Genomic DNA, 14,376 nt, shown 5'->3' on the forward strand with positions numbered 1-14,376 from the left:
TCATGATGGCAACTCAACAGCTGTCATAACAGTGACAGGTGCCACTGAAGATGTTTTAAAATTGAGATTCACAGGTATGCCATTACATGTGTCACTTTGTAAACCATATTTGACAGAATGGCAAGAATTGGGACTGACAGTCATAACAGCTTTGTCAGCCACTGATTGGAGCAGAGTTGGACCACGAACGGAGTTCAGTCCATCAACTAAATTGTATAAAGTGCCAGTTAATGTCTCATTGGTGCTGACAGCTGGAACACACATTAATGTGTCCACTTCACAATCCTGAGTGTTTCAGTTGAGTCCTGAAGAGGATGATCTTCTCTCTTCGGTACCATCAGGATTGTGGACAACAGGTCCTTCAGACGTAGGACTGATAAAAAAATGCACAACCTGTAGTTATAAGACCAAAAACAGAATACAGACCATGTGTAAGACAGTATCCATTGAAACCTGATGCAATTGAAGGAATCAGGCCAGTAATAGAGAATTTATTAACAGCAGGAGTAATAGTGCCATGTCCAGATTCACCATGTAACACACCCATATTTCCGGTAAAAAAGGCTCCGCCCTCAGTGGGGTGGAGAATGATTCAAGATCTGCAGGCAGTAAATGCTGCTGTGATTAAAAGAGCACCATGCGTTCCAGATCCACACACCTTGTTAAATTTGCTGAGACCAAATTCTAATAGTTTCTCAGTAATTGACATAAGTAATGCATTTTTCTCTGTGCCAGTACACCCAGATAGTCAATTCTGGTCTGCTTTTACCTTTAAAGGACAACGATATACATTTACCAGATTACCGCAGGGTTACGCAGAGAGTCCAACTATTTATTCTCAAGTCATGTCAGCATGTTTAGCCAATTTTGTTCCACCGGCAGATAGCCAACTATTAGTGTATGTTGATGACATTCTGATTGCCTCTGACACACGAGAAAACTGCATAACTGACACAGTAGCATTATTATGTTTCTTATTTGATAATGGCCACAAAGTGAGTAAAAACAAAGTTCAGTTGTGTAGGGATAAAGTAAAATATTTAGGACATGAATTATCAGCCACAGGGCGCACGATCCTGTCTGACAGGAAGGAAGCAATTTTACACGCTCCAAAACCACAAACCAAAAAGCAGATGATGTCATTTCTTGGACTGACTAATTACTGCAGGGCATGGATTCCCTGTTATGCAGAATTGACTAGTCCACTTTCTGATTTGATGTACAAGGATGATATTTCAATGTCAACCGTGTTGGAATGGAACAAAGATGCTGAGGAAGCTTTTGTAAAAGTAAAACAAACATTAGTGTCATCCACAGTTTTGGCACTACCAGATTATAGTAAACCATTCATTCAAACAGCTGATTGTAAGAATAAGTTCATGACTAGTGTTTTGGTTCAAGTGTATGGCTCAAAATTAAGGCCAGTTGCCTACTACTCATCTAAATTGGATGCAGTGGCAAGTGCTCTACCACCATGTACAGGCTGTTGTTGCAGCCTCTATGGCTGTTCAAAGTAGCAGTAATGTTGTTCTATTCCATCAGTTGACACTGAAAGTTCCACATGCAGTTTCTGCACTTCTGTTGCAGACAAACATGAGCCTTTTGTCCCCAGCAAGACATCTTTCGTGCATGTCCTTGCTATTATCACAACCACACCTTACGGTAGAGCGCTGTACAACATTGAATCCATCCACATTGATACCTTTACCTGAGGATGGTGAGCCGCACAATTGTCTTGATGTAGCTACAGTCTGTACGAAAGCACGCCCAGACCTCCAGGACACACCCATCCCAAACAGTACAATTGTGTATGTGGATGGTTCTTCCACTAAAAACGCTTATGGACAAACACAATCTGGATATGCTGTTGTCACAAATTCAGAAGTATTGGATTCTGCTTCATTGCCATCCTCATTTTCAGCACAAGCAGCTGAATTAGTTGCTTTAACTGCAGCTTGCTATCTGTTTAAAGGTACGGCTGTAACAATTTATACAGACAGCCAGTACGCTTTTAGCACAGTGCATGTGTTTGCAAAACTGTGGGAAGAGCGTGGAATGGTGACATCATCTGGAAAGCCAGTGACTCATGCCACACTCCTAACTGCACTACTGAAGGCTGTGAAATTGCCTAAACAAATTGCTATATGCAAATGTGCGGCTCACACCAAGGGCTCTGACAGTATTTCAAAAGGAAATGATTTTGCTGACAGAGCAGCAAAAGAGGCAGCAGCAGCTTCTTCTATTTTTGTTGTACAGGAAACCACTCCAGATTTGCATTTAGGTCATACACTGCTTGCTGACATGCAACAGCAGGCAACTGAAAGAAAAACAGATGTGGATAAATAAAGGAGCTACGTATGCAAATGATTTGTACGTATGCCCACAAAAGAAACCCATATTGCCAAAAAATATGTTTAAATGGGCAGCTATTATGAGCCATGGCATGACGCATGTCTCATCAGGGGGTATGATATCGCAATTGCAATCTATTTTTTGTCTTTATGGGTTCGATGCATATGCAAAACAGCATTGTAGAGCATGCATGACATGTGCAAAACACAATTCACAAGGCAATTTGAGACCCCAAAGAGGCAAATTTCCAACACCACAATATCCCTTTCAAGTGATTCACATGGATTATATATAGCTGAGTAAACATGAAGGGAAGGAATTTTGTTTAGTCGTAATTGATGCCTTCTCAAAATGGGTAGAATTGTTCCCTACAAAACATGCAGATGCACTTACAGTGGCTAAGGCATTGTGCAAAGACATCATTCCACGATTTGGAATACCAGAAACAGTTTATTCAGATAATGGAGCGCATTTTGTTAATACAATAGTGCAATACGTAGGAGAAGCGCTACAGGTCAATCTCAAAAATCATTGTGCTTATCAACCACACAGTGCCGGATTAGTGGAAAGGACAAAGGGCACAATAAAAATAAGATTAAGGAAATGTATAGAAGAGACAAAACGAACCTGGATTGAATGTTGGACCTAGTAAAATTGTATATGAGAATAACACCAACACCATCAGGGTTAACACCATTTGAGATACTTTATGGACGACCATATCGTCTACCAATTTTGACATGGATACTAAAACAGCAGATGAGGAACAAACATTAGCAAATTTTATGAAAAAGACATTAACACAGAAACAGATAACTTAAACACATTTACTGCCGAATAATTTTGATCTTCCACAGGACGGCCTTCCAGTAGTCTAGCCAGGAGACTGGGTGTTCATCAGAGTCCAGTCCTCGTTGGGAAGGTCTATACCAAGTGCTGTTAACAACACCAACTGCTGTAAAGATAGCGGAGAGATCAACGTGGATACATCACTGTAAGATACAGCGTGTGTTGGCGGCCTCCACAGTGTAAGGGGAAGTCTGGCTACAAAGGGAGTCTATTTAATTAGCAATAGATTGTCTCAATGCCAGTGAAGCAGGGAGATCCTTGCACTATTAGGTGAGGTGGTTAACAACACTGTATCCTAGCAATCATGACTGAACTACAGCAGACCCCGGAGCGGCGTGCTCAGCGCCGCCGCTGCCGGACTGTTGGTAGGGCAGCCGGTTGCGTTGTGATCTTAGTGTGTTTCGTGCTCCTCGGATTCCTGGCCTGGTGGTTGACCCAAGAATTGCAGCTCACTGTGGACCGAGCCAGAGAACAACGCAAGCAACGTCAGAAGAGGTTTATTCATAATGTGAACGAGACAGATGGACACCCTCATATATACCATACTAATATGTGGTACAGATATGTTCATTTATTGGCTATGGAATTACGTTACTAATTGTTATGTTTGTTTGCAAATACCTATATCCTCAACACACCCAGCTCTGACGGCTAAACCGTACCCTGCTAGGGTGACAGAATGTCTTATCATACGGATGCATAATCAAACTGTATTTCGGGGGCAGTTCTAACACCACTTGCCTCAGTGCAACCACTTATATGATAGGGATTTCAACAGAGGACGTACAAGCGTGCCCAAGTGCTGCTCCATTGACTAGACTGAAGGGAAACGCAAAAATATCATCACGTTAAATTGTCATCACAACGGCCATTCCCAAATTGCTTTTACGGGACAGGGAATAAAACTGTAGGTAAAATTAAGAAACGTCTGTGTACCCAAACGTATGTTTTATCAAATAATTTAAGCCTAGCCAAAACATAATATGTGGATGGTACTTATCTTCATCACATTGGACGGGGATTGTTATATGGCTGGGGGGGCCTGGCTGCCGTTTGTTTGTCTTTTTGTTTTCCTCCCAGGTAGCGTGCATTTGGGACTGAGTGGCTGTGTTGCTGAGGCTGTCAGGACCTCACCCTGATCACCTGCGACTCGTCAGGACTCACAGCTGAGGTGCATCTGGCTGGATTGGAGCATGTTGGCATTTAAGACTGGAGTGCACAGTGTGTATTTGCCAGAGACTCGACCTTGTGACCAGACGGGTGAGATCGTCGTCTCGGGAGCCATCTCATCAGCAGCGGATGCTGAGAAACGTCCAGGTTTGATGCACAGTCTGTGAAAGAGGAGGGGGTGAGGTCTCACGCTCGTCAGCACACTTCCTGAGGTACGTTAGATTTTGTGACTAACAGTTATACAGTCAGTAAATGTGGTGTCCCTCACACCTTATTGTATTGAGCTGTTTGTTAGTCATGTATCAGCTTCCACTGCGGTGGAGTTTTGTGAACTGGATGTTCCATGCCTGCAGGTTGGAAGCTGATCAGCAATCAAGCCAGGAAGTGTTTGCTGTTTGTACACCTTTAAGTGTTCTGTGTGTAGAGTGTGGACTCACATAATGGTTCCTTCTTTCACAGACTCGGTTGTTGCGGCCACCTGGGGGGTGTCGGCGGGGTCCTTGGGTCCGAAACAGCTTCTGGCTCCGGACCGTTAGCGCTGCTGGGAGCGCACCACGCCAGGCCGCACCTTTTTGTATTATCACTGTTATGTATTAAATTCAGTTAGCCTTTGTACCGTGCTCTGCTTATTTCATACTGGGTCCTTCAAACGCTGGTCGGTTCTCCGAGCTGCGTCCGACACATAACAGGGATGTAATTATACAGGCTCCTGTCCATGGGGAACGGATGAATCATGTGCTTATGTTAGTAAGTTTTTGCTACCACCTGTAAATGGTACTCCGGTGTATGATGACATCTATTGGCTTTGTGGTTCCAGACTGTACATGAGTCTCCCACCAAATTGGGGTGGTGTGTGTGCACCTACCCAGGTGACTGACCATACATATGTGGTAGGACCTCCACAGAGAAGAATGGCAGCACCAGACGGAGGAGATTGATATACCCAGATGTGTTACCACATGATCACATGTGGGGCTCGGATGTACTAAAGGACCAAAAAATTGTGGTCTGTAGGAGATAAAATAGCACATTCATTGTTCCCCTGGATAGGAGTGGGAAAAAATTCATTAATGATTGAAACTCTGAATTATCGATTGGGTCTGTTCATGAATGTAACTAAAAAAATAGTAGCAGCTCAAAACACTGAAATAGATGCTTTACGTACCATGGTGATGCAAAATCGCATGGTTTTAGACTTGCTTCCTGGTTCACAGGGAGGAATTTGTGTTCTGCTGAACACAACATGCTGTACTTTCATCCCAGACTCCATTCATTCAGTGGATATGCAGGACGCATTGGAAGAGCTGAATAAACTTCGTGATGCAATGCATAAAGACACCCTAGCCGTGAACCGGTGGAATCCCTGGTCCTGGTTGACTTCAGGACCATGTTGGCAGTTACTATTGAAAATGGTGACACCAGTTATTATAGTCCTAATTCTGATTGGACTTTGCATGTGTTGTGTGATCCCTTATATCAAAACAATGGTTGGCAAAATGGTGTCAAATACATTTGTACAGTGTAATCTGGCCTTCCAACAAACTATGCCAAAATATCAAGCATTGAAACAGTCAGACCTTAGTGGAGAAAACTATAATGACTGTACTGAGAATTATGATGATATTGAAAAGCTCACAACTCCAGTTCAAGCTTGAACTGTTGACGTGATGAGTTAACACACTCTTAGCCTATGAAGCTTTAGCTGAAAAAGTAATAAGACAAGTGGTGTAGTCGAATAATACAGAAAAACGGTTAATTTATACCAGTCAGCCGAAGTGATGTATGGTGGTGGTGTGGTGATAACAGAATCTTTGACAGACTGCCACGAAATGTGTCAGGTTATTGTGCATTAATATCATTATTGTTACCCATGACCCCTGAAGATGTTACGACATATGCAGCCTCTCTTATTCCTGAGGATTGGCAGAAAGGCATAGCCAGACATAGAGTAAAAAGAGATTGGAAAGGAGTAGGAAATCCAACATATATTGACGCAATAGGAGTTCCCAGAGGAGTGCCTGACGAGTATAAACTGGTTGATCAAATAGCAGCTGGATTCGAATCGTCCATCTGTTGGTGGTGTTCAATTAATAAAAACGTGGACAGAATAAACTAAGTTAATAAACTAACTAACTAAGCTGGGTGATGCCTACTATATGTTTAACAGGCGATAAACAGGTGGGAAATGTTAAGGATTTTATATATATATATATATATATATATATATGTTATCACTGTTAAACATTTGTACCTTCGTCTTCTTTCTTATGAAAACGGTGTTGTGCTGTTTGCGCCTAACCCCGAGAATGTATGTGTTATTCAACCTTGTTTTAGCATGCTGGGGTCAATCTGAACTGGGAATGAAGAGCTGGATGTACTTATTATTATTATTATACAACTTGTTTTTGTAGCCGCTAACGACTGGGAGTGAAGCATGACGGGGTCAGTCATGAACTGGGAGTAATAGACCTGAAGGTTGTTTTTGACTGTTGTGACGTGATGCTTAGTGTGAAGACCAGGACACTCCAGGCAGATGCACAACAGCTGATAACTGCAACAGACGAACGAGATGTGCTGACCTCCGACGATAAGAGTAAAAGAAAGAAACTGTTTGTCCTTACAGCTGCGCTTATTGACGTATGTGTTTATGTTACGGGAAGAAACTTGTCTCGCGTTGTCCCCCCCCCCCCCCCCTTAGGACAAGTTTTATGATGTAATGAGGGCATCTCTAATAAAAAGAGCGGGAGCACAGGCCAGACTTTAGTGTAGCCTTGGTGTACAGCCTGGCCGCACTCCGCGCGTGATTAATTTGACTTTCTGTCTCACTGGTGTTTCTTGACTCTGTTTGTCTTATCAAAGGTTTTAAGAATGTTTGGAGGAGAAAATACCCAACACTGGACTATGTACACTGATGGATCAAAGAAAGGTACAGACAATGTAGCTCATTGGGGCTATATTCTGAAGTATCAAGATAAGGAGAAATATCGTCGGAAAGGTCAAACGCCAGGGAGTGCCCAAGCTGGAGAAGTTACAGCAATACTAGAAGGACTCTTGGAGTTAAACAAGAGGAAAGTAAAAAAGGCTAAAGTGGTTACAGACAGTCATTACTGTGCACAAGCCCTGAAAGAGGACTTATCCATTTGGGAAGAAAATGGATTTGAGAGAGCTAAGGGGAAGCCTGTAGCTCATATGGATTTATGGAAGAAAATAGCCGAGTTGAGGCTAACAATGGACTTAGATGTTGTACATCAGAAAGCCCATGTAAAAGAAGGAGCACATTGGAGCGGGAACGAAGAAGTGGACCACTATGTGCAGCTGAGAAAAGCCGTCGTTGTCGGGATCGAGAAGTGGGAACAGACACCCAAGGGAAGGGTAGTTCCAAAAGAGTCCGTGAAAGAAGTGGTGCTGGCCGTACATGAAGCGCTTGGCCATGCAGGCACCATTCCAACACGGAAGGAGCTGGAGAAGCTGCAACTTTGGATTCCGAGAAACCAAGTCTACCGAGTTCTCAAAGACTGTGAAGTATGTGCAGGACGACAAGGACAAAGGTGGATGGTTTCACCATAAAGGGTACTGTTCCATGGGGATCAGTATGCATGGATGTTGCCGGGCCCATGGGGGTGACCGGTAAGAAAGGAGAAAAGTATCTGTTGGTGCTTGTGGACTCTATGTCAGGCTATGTGACTGTTAAGCCTGTGAGAAAAGCCAACGGCAGCAGTGTGATCAGCATGTTGGATCAAGTGTGTTCAAATCTGGGGATACCTAAGGAGCTGAGAACGGATAATGGAACACATTTCCGTAATGCTCAGGTCGACCAGTGGTGCCAGAAAAATGGAGTACTGAGAATTTACTCGCCCCCATACACCCCACAAGCAAATGGAGTTGTAGAAAGGGCTATTGGACTGGTGAAAAACTGGATCGGAAAAAATGCTAACACGAAGGAGTGGAGTACTAAGGCCCTGGAAATTGGACAGGCCCTGAATGACCGCCAACGTGCCGGCAGGCCCACCCCTTCGCAAGAACTGAACCAACGCCCATTTTCGACACCGGAAGTGGGGAGGAGTCAGATTGAAAGGGACAGAGAACCAGAACCAAAGATCCCATTCAAGGTTGGACAGAAGGTGTGGGTGAGAGCTCGAGATCACCCAACAAACACTGCTGTTAAACCTAAGTATGAGACCACAGATACGGTAGTGAAGATACTGGATAGTAACACAGTAGAATTGAAGAAGAAAGGAATCCAAGGAGTGGAGCAGCTGAAGCCAACTCCTAACTAGACCAAACCAGGAGCTAAATATGGCCACAAACACCCAAGAACTTCCACCCTTCGTCAGAATGGCCACTGTCAATGGGGTGGTTGCCTTAAGAAGAACAAGAGACGGCCTCTGGGCAGGCAGAGCCCTGAGGATTCTATCTCATGCAAAGAAAGGATTTTTATCTGATGAAAAGGAGTTATTACAATGGAAAAAAGTTGAGAATCACTGTGTGGTTTGCCGTGGAGAAGTACAGCTGACGGTCCAATGGTCGGGACCTGGAGTTAGAAAACCCCCAATTCCAAATGGGGCAAAATATGAATTCAAGCAATTACTTCACAAGCCGGTGAAGGTTTTGGATGCACTGGTATGTGGGTTATGCCGACTAACCCACTTGCCAAGAATGGTCTTTTACACCCAGTGGGACTTACGTGGGGACACTGTGGATATGCAGGTGTGTTCATGCTATTGGAATGGACGTGAGATCGAGTATTGCCTGGTGTGTAAAGCAAGAACTCATATGGGAAGACTACTGCATGTGGTAAAAGCAGAAGGATGGCAAGTGAGAAGGTTTTTAGACTCTCTGAGGACCTGTCACACCAATGAAACCTGCTTGGCTAATCCTGCAGCAACAACTGCGCCTGATCAAGCTGAGGGGAATCAAGGCGGCGGTGACTTGAGTCCAACGGCCCCAAGTGTCTATCTGATGTTGGACACAACTGGAGCAGAAGGAAGTGACCAAACTGCAGGAGGTAGTGAACGAAAGCAGTCTTTGTTGCATGAAGCTATACAGCAAAATTGGTCCCAGGGTCCAGAGTACGGACAAGCTTATGACCCTCCAATAGATGCAGTACAAATTCCACTTGTGTTCAGAGTATACAGAGATCCGGAGCGACCCGGATATACAGACATGATGGAAGGACTGACAGATGATCAACAGCAAAAAGCCCAAGAAGAAGGATGGATTGGCCCTTGGGAATTGACAACTTGGGCAAAATTGATAGAGGAAGTTCTAAAAACCCAGAAATTTTACTGGAAGATGCAGAAGAGGTGCCACAAGAAAAAAGGGGCAGAGAAACCCTTATGTATTATTTCACCACTGGATTAGACGCCTGGGGAAATAAAGCAGCAAAACCAAAGAAGAAGTCGGCTGTGTACCACGTGACACCCGAGGAATGGGTGAGGAAGAGGAGGATACAATCTAGAGGGGGAGTGGCTAGCAGAGCGGACACTCCTAGTAGGCCGGACCAAACAGTTAGGGTGCGGCTCACAGTGCTGATGGTGCTGGTTCCCTATGTGGGGGTTTATTCTGTCGGAGCACACGTTGAACTCCTGGAGGAACAGCAGCAGTCAGACCAAACGACTCAAGGTGAGGAAAAATCAAGAAAGTCTCTGAGTCGCTGGATGCTTCCCTCCATTTTCCGCGGGACAAAGAAGAAGTAAAAAGAAGCGGCTGGTTGCAAAATGTCGCAAGGACCAAGTGTAAATAGAGTACCCGTTATTAATAATCGAGGAAGATTTGGACCCTACATACAAAATGTCCTCGGTGGCAAAAAACTATACCTACATTGGCCAGAGAAAGACTTTGAAGAAGAAAACTGGAAGCTAGCATCTAAAGGATATTTTGTTTCACACTATGAATATAAAAGAGATGCCGTATTCACAGAGACAACGGGACAGAGGATACTTTCTGACCGGGTGCTGAGTGATCTAAGTCTGCGATATTGGTATATATATGGCCGCCGAAAAATGTCCCATTCGATTCCAAGTTGTCCAGATACATACCCATGGATATTTAATGTGGTTTACCTACAAATCAACGGCCTGAGATTCACAGTGAGATGGGGGATTAATTACGTGGAGCCACTCCAAGGAGTCTACGTTGAAATATACCTTAACCAGTACTTGATCTGGACAACAAGCCCCAGCATGAAACGTCAATTGGACAGACGACAGCAAGACCCCAGATATCCCGTATTAGATAACCAGACATTAAATTTGAGAATTGTTGAAAAAACTCTGGACTGTGAGGGCTTCATGCCCCCAACCGTACCAGTGATTTTTACAAACCAACACTTCATTTTCCTCTACAATAGAGGAGTTTGGAACTGTAATCAGGCAATGAAGATTCAGCTTCAAATTGAGCCTACGGATCAAGAGGACAAACCTACAGCTCCCCTTTTTGTAGCCCTAACTCAATCCAGATATTCTGGATATAATTTTTGGCAGTCTTGGCAAGATTTATGGAGCTATGTGCCCCCAAACCAAACACAGAGAGTCCCTGAGGGACCCCTCCCTAAGCCTGACAGAGTGGTTGTTACGGTGTGGAAATGGGCGTGGAGAGGAATGGATTCAGAACTTGAACACCCATCTCCCATCTACACACATCTCATTAAGAGACAACAACTGTCCCCTATGGTGGTGTATCTTGGCAAGAAAAGAAGGAGACCAAAGGCAGAGTAACGATTCACTCTGAATCATGCTGCGGACTTTCAAATTGGATGAAGATAATGTAAATAGTCTACGTTCCGGGCCAAAAGGACCTGCACCATATTTGGAACTACCCCACAAGAAAATATGTTTAAACTGGCCGCAGAAAGATTACAAAGAAAAAGGATGGTTGTTGGGAACAGGAGGATATTTTGTAGATAATGACTCATATACAAGAACTGCTGATCTTAAAGCGCCTGGAATATATACTCCTCTAGAACCTATCGTGGAAAAAGTGGGACAACACTGGAATTGCCCCGGGGTCGGATGGAAGTTTTACCCAATTCCCCAGTGTCCAAACATATACCCCTGCATCTTGAACGTGGTGTATATACAGAAAAGGGGCTATAGATTTAAAATAAGATGGGGACCTAATTATGTCGATCCATTACAAGGAATGTATGTGGATATTTGGCTCGGATCTTTCCAGATTTGGACCAGTAGTCCCTACATGTTTAAAAGACTTCAGAAAAAAGAAGCACAATCAGCTTTTTATTTGATTGAGAACCAAACTTTGCCAATATGTACGACAGTACAGAACGTTGACATCGAAAAGGGTGGAAGTATTCCGCCTATTAGAAGAGGATGGCGAACCAGAGCACTAGTGGGACTTTGGCAACCCCCAAAGGCTGTACTGATACGACTTAGCATAAAGTCGGGAAGAGGATTATTTCGTAGATCAACTCCTCTGTACTCTGTGATAGCACAGTATTTCCACAAAGGAGAGGCATATTGGAATGCCTATGAGGACATCTTGAACCTACGCAGAGAATTGAATCCTGCACCTTCACAATGTTTCTTCACACCCCAGGGACCACCGCCTGAAATGAAGGAAGTAACAGTTGTCATTTGGCAATGGGCGTGGCGAGGACTGGATATTAGACTGCCGTGGCCATCTCCCTTGTTAAACACTCTTCTTCAGCAACGAGCATCAAGTGTCCCTGGGGAAAGCACGAGACAAGCAACAGCACCTAAGATCATCTATCTCCAAGATGAGAGAACTACAGGAAGACGACGTGATCACCACGCAACCTCGAGGAATCAACGACAGACCAAGAGAAAGAGAATTTGGCATAGAAATGCCACTACTGCAACAACCTCGAAGGCAGGAGCCGCTGCCACCAGTACCAAGTGAACCCTACTACGAAAATGTTGAAATAAGGCAGCAGCAACAGCAGCAACAAAGCTGGCCGTGGAAGAAAAAGTGCCTCCAATGTTGGAGTTGGATGGCCCGACTTACAGCATTACTAGTCGGCATTGCTGTACTTCTAGCTATCCTGTACCATTATGGTAGTATGCCCTGGACCTTAACCCATATCAGGGTCCAGTACGCAACAACTAAAACTTTTCAACAGACATGTTGGGGAGTTGAATCAAGAAACACCTACATGATATGGGACCAGAATTCTACAGAGCAATGGGCAAAGATGAAGAACCTAACTCAGCACATGCAGAAGAACAAGTGGCTGCAATACTTGAACAACAGTGGAGAATTTCCAACCGTCACTACTAATTACAACCTGACCACCGGAGCAGAAATCCTTCAAGACCTACAAGTGAGGGATAAAGAGATCATCGTGGCAACCATCTTACGGTTAAAACAAAAAGAGTGAAGAGAAGTAGGCTGCACTTGGATAAGACCTGAACCTGGCGAGCCAGCCTGGTATTGCTCATGGGGATGTAGAGTACTACTGGGCTATCGAGCAGGATATTGGGAAAAAGAAGCTGTTTTTCCAGCATTACCAAGACATGATGTTTGCAGAATGATAATGCCTACCTGGAAACATTGGGGAAATTACAACCTCACCTGTGACAACACCCGCAGCAGAGTGCCGAAAGTGGATACTACATCTACAATAATCCCTCCGTTGAACAACTTTACCGACATAGAAGCAGGAATATCATACTCCAAACCTACCGTCATCTCACCAGAAGGATCGGTGGGATCCACAAAGATATCACCAACCCAGAGAGGAACTAAATTACTCCCTGTATCGCCAACACAAGATACACAGCGAGTATTAGAACCAAAAGTTAAAATGAATGATAATGAGATTAGAAAGAGAGCTAAGGAGCTTAATGATTATTGTGTAAAAGAAAAAATAGCAAAATTAGATAAATGTTATTGGAATCGACCTATTGGATGTAAATCTCAAAATTACATGGTGCTTACACCAGTTACTGATTTGATAGACAGAATTGTTTGGAGACAAATACAAGAGGCAAAACATGATGATTGGCTTAACGACACCTTTCCGTGGGTCTGGAGCGTTTCGCTGAGACACTTCGAGGGGAATTTTCCAAAGGGATACATGTGGACTGGGCATAGTTTGAAAGGTCCACATAAAGCAAATTTTTATGTGCAAAAACTACCAAAACCTGATGAGCTAAGGTCAGTACCTCAGGATGATTTTGACAAAATTGATCAATGCGTGGCGCATAAAATTTATGTAAGCTTACATGAGACAGAATACCATAGTAGTTTGGCTGCAAGTTCTGGTAAATCCCCCCGATGTCCCATAGACCAAATTAAGATAGACAGTTGGCTAAGATGGGTATATAACTGTACGAAGTTATTACAGATTCCAACCATTAAGGGGACCCTTCAAGCCTGGAAGGAAGGACTTAAGCGTAGTGAGGACCTTACCTGGTGGGGAATGGAGAGATTTGAAATTGAAGATTGGGTATTGCCCTGTTTAGATCAAAGTGATAACTATTGGGTTAAATATCAATACATTGCCACAGTCTACTCCAGAGATAGAGATACTTGGTCTGGTTTACTCTGGAGACCAGATCCTTATGTTACGCCACGGCCATGGAAAATGATTTGCAATGAGCTTAACACTACATGCACAATAAGTCTTGCCCGTCAAAATTGTAGAAATGTTCCTGGCTGGGAGGGATATTGTGATGCTTACTACGACGGCGAGTATGACACTTATGGCCATCAAACAGTTTGGGAGAAGAACCGTGCGGGCGAATGGATAAGAGCTTTTCCACCCAACGCTGGCTGTGCCAAGGCTGTCCTGGGACATGGAATGTTGAAAAGGAGGCAAATCCTAGGTCACATAGTGCCATTTGTTGGAGATCCTGTGATAATGCTTGAAGGATATGCTTTCAAGAAAAGTCTGTGTGAAGGGCAAGAAATTGTTGGTTACGAATGGTTGGGGCCCAATCGGATTTACAATAATGGTACATGTGAATCGCCTGCAGAACATTGGCTTAGCTGTGGAGAAGGAAGAAGTCGGCATGAATGTTCTTG

The sequence above is a fragment of the Thalassophryne amazonica genome, chromosome 16, assembly GCF_902500255.1.
Source record: "Thalassophryne amazonica chromosome 16, fThaAma1.1, whole genome shotgun sequence".
NCBI lineage: Eukaryota > Metazoa > Chordata > Actinopteri > Batrachoidiformes > Batrachoididae > Thalassophryne > Thalassophryne amazonica.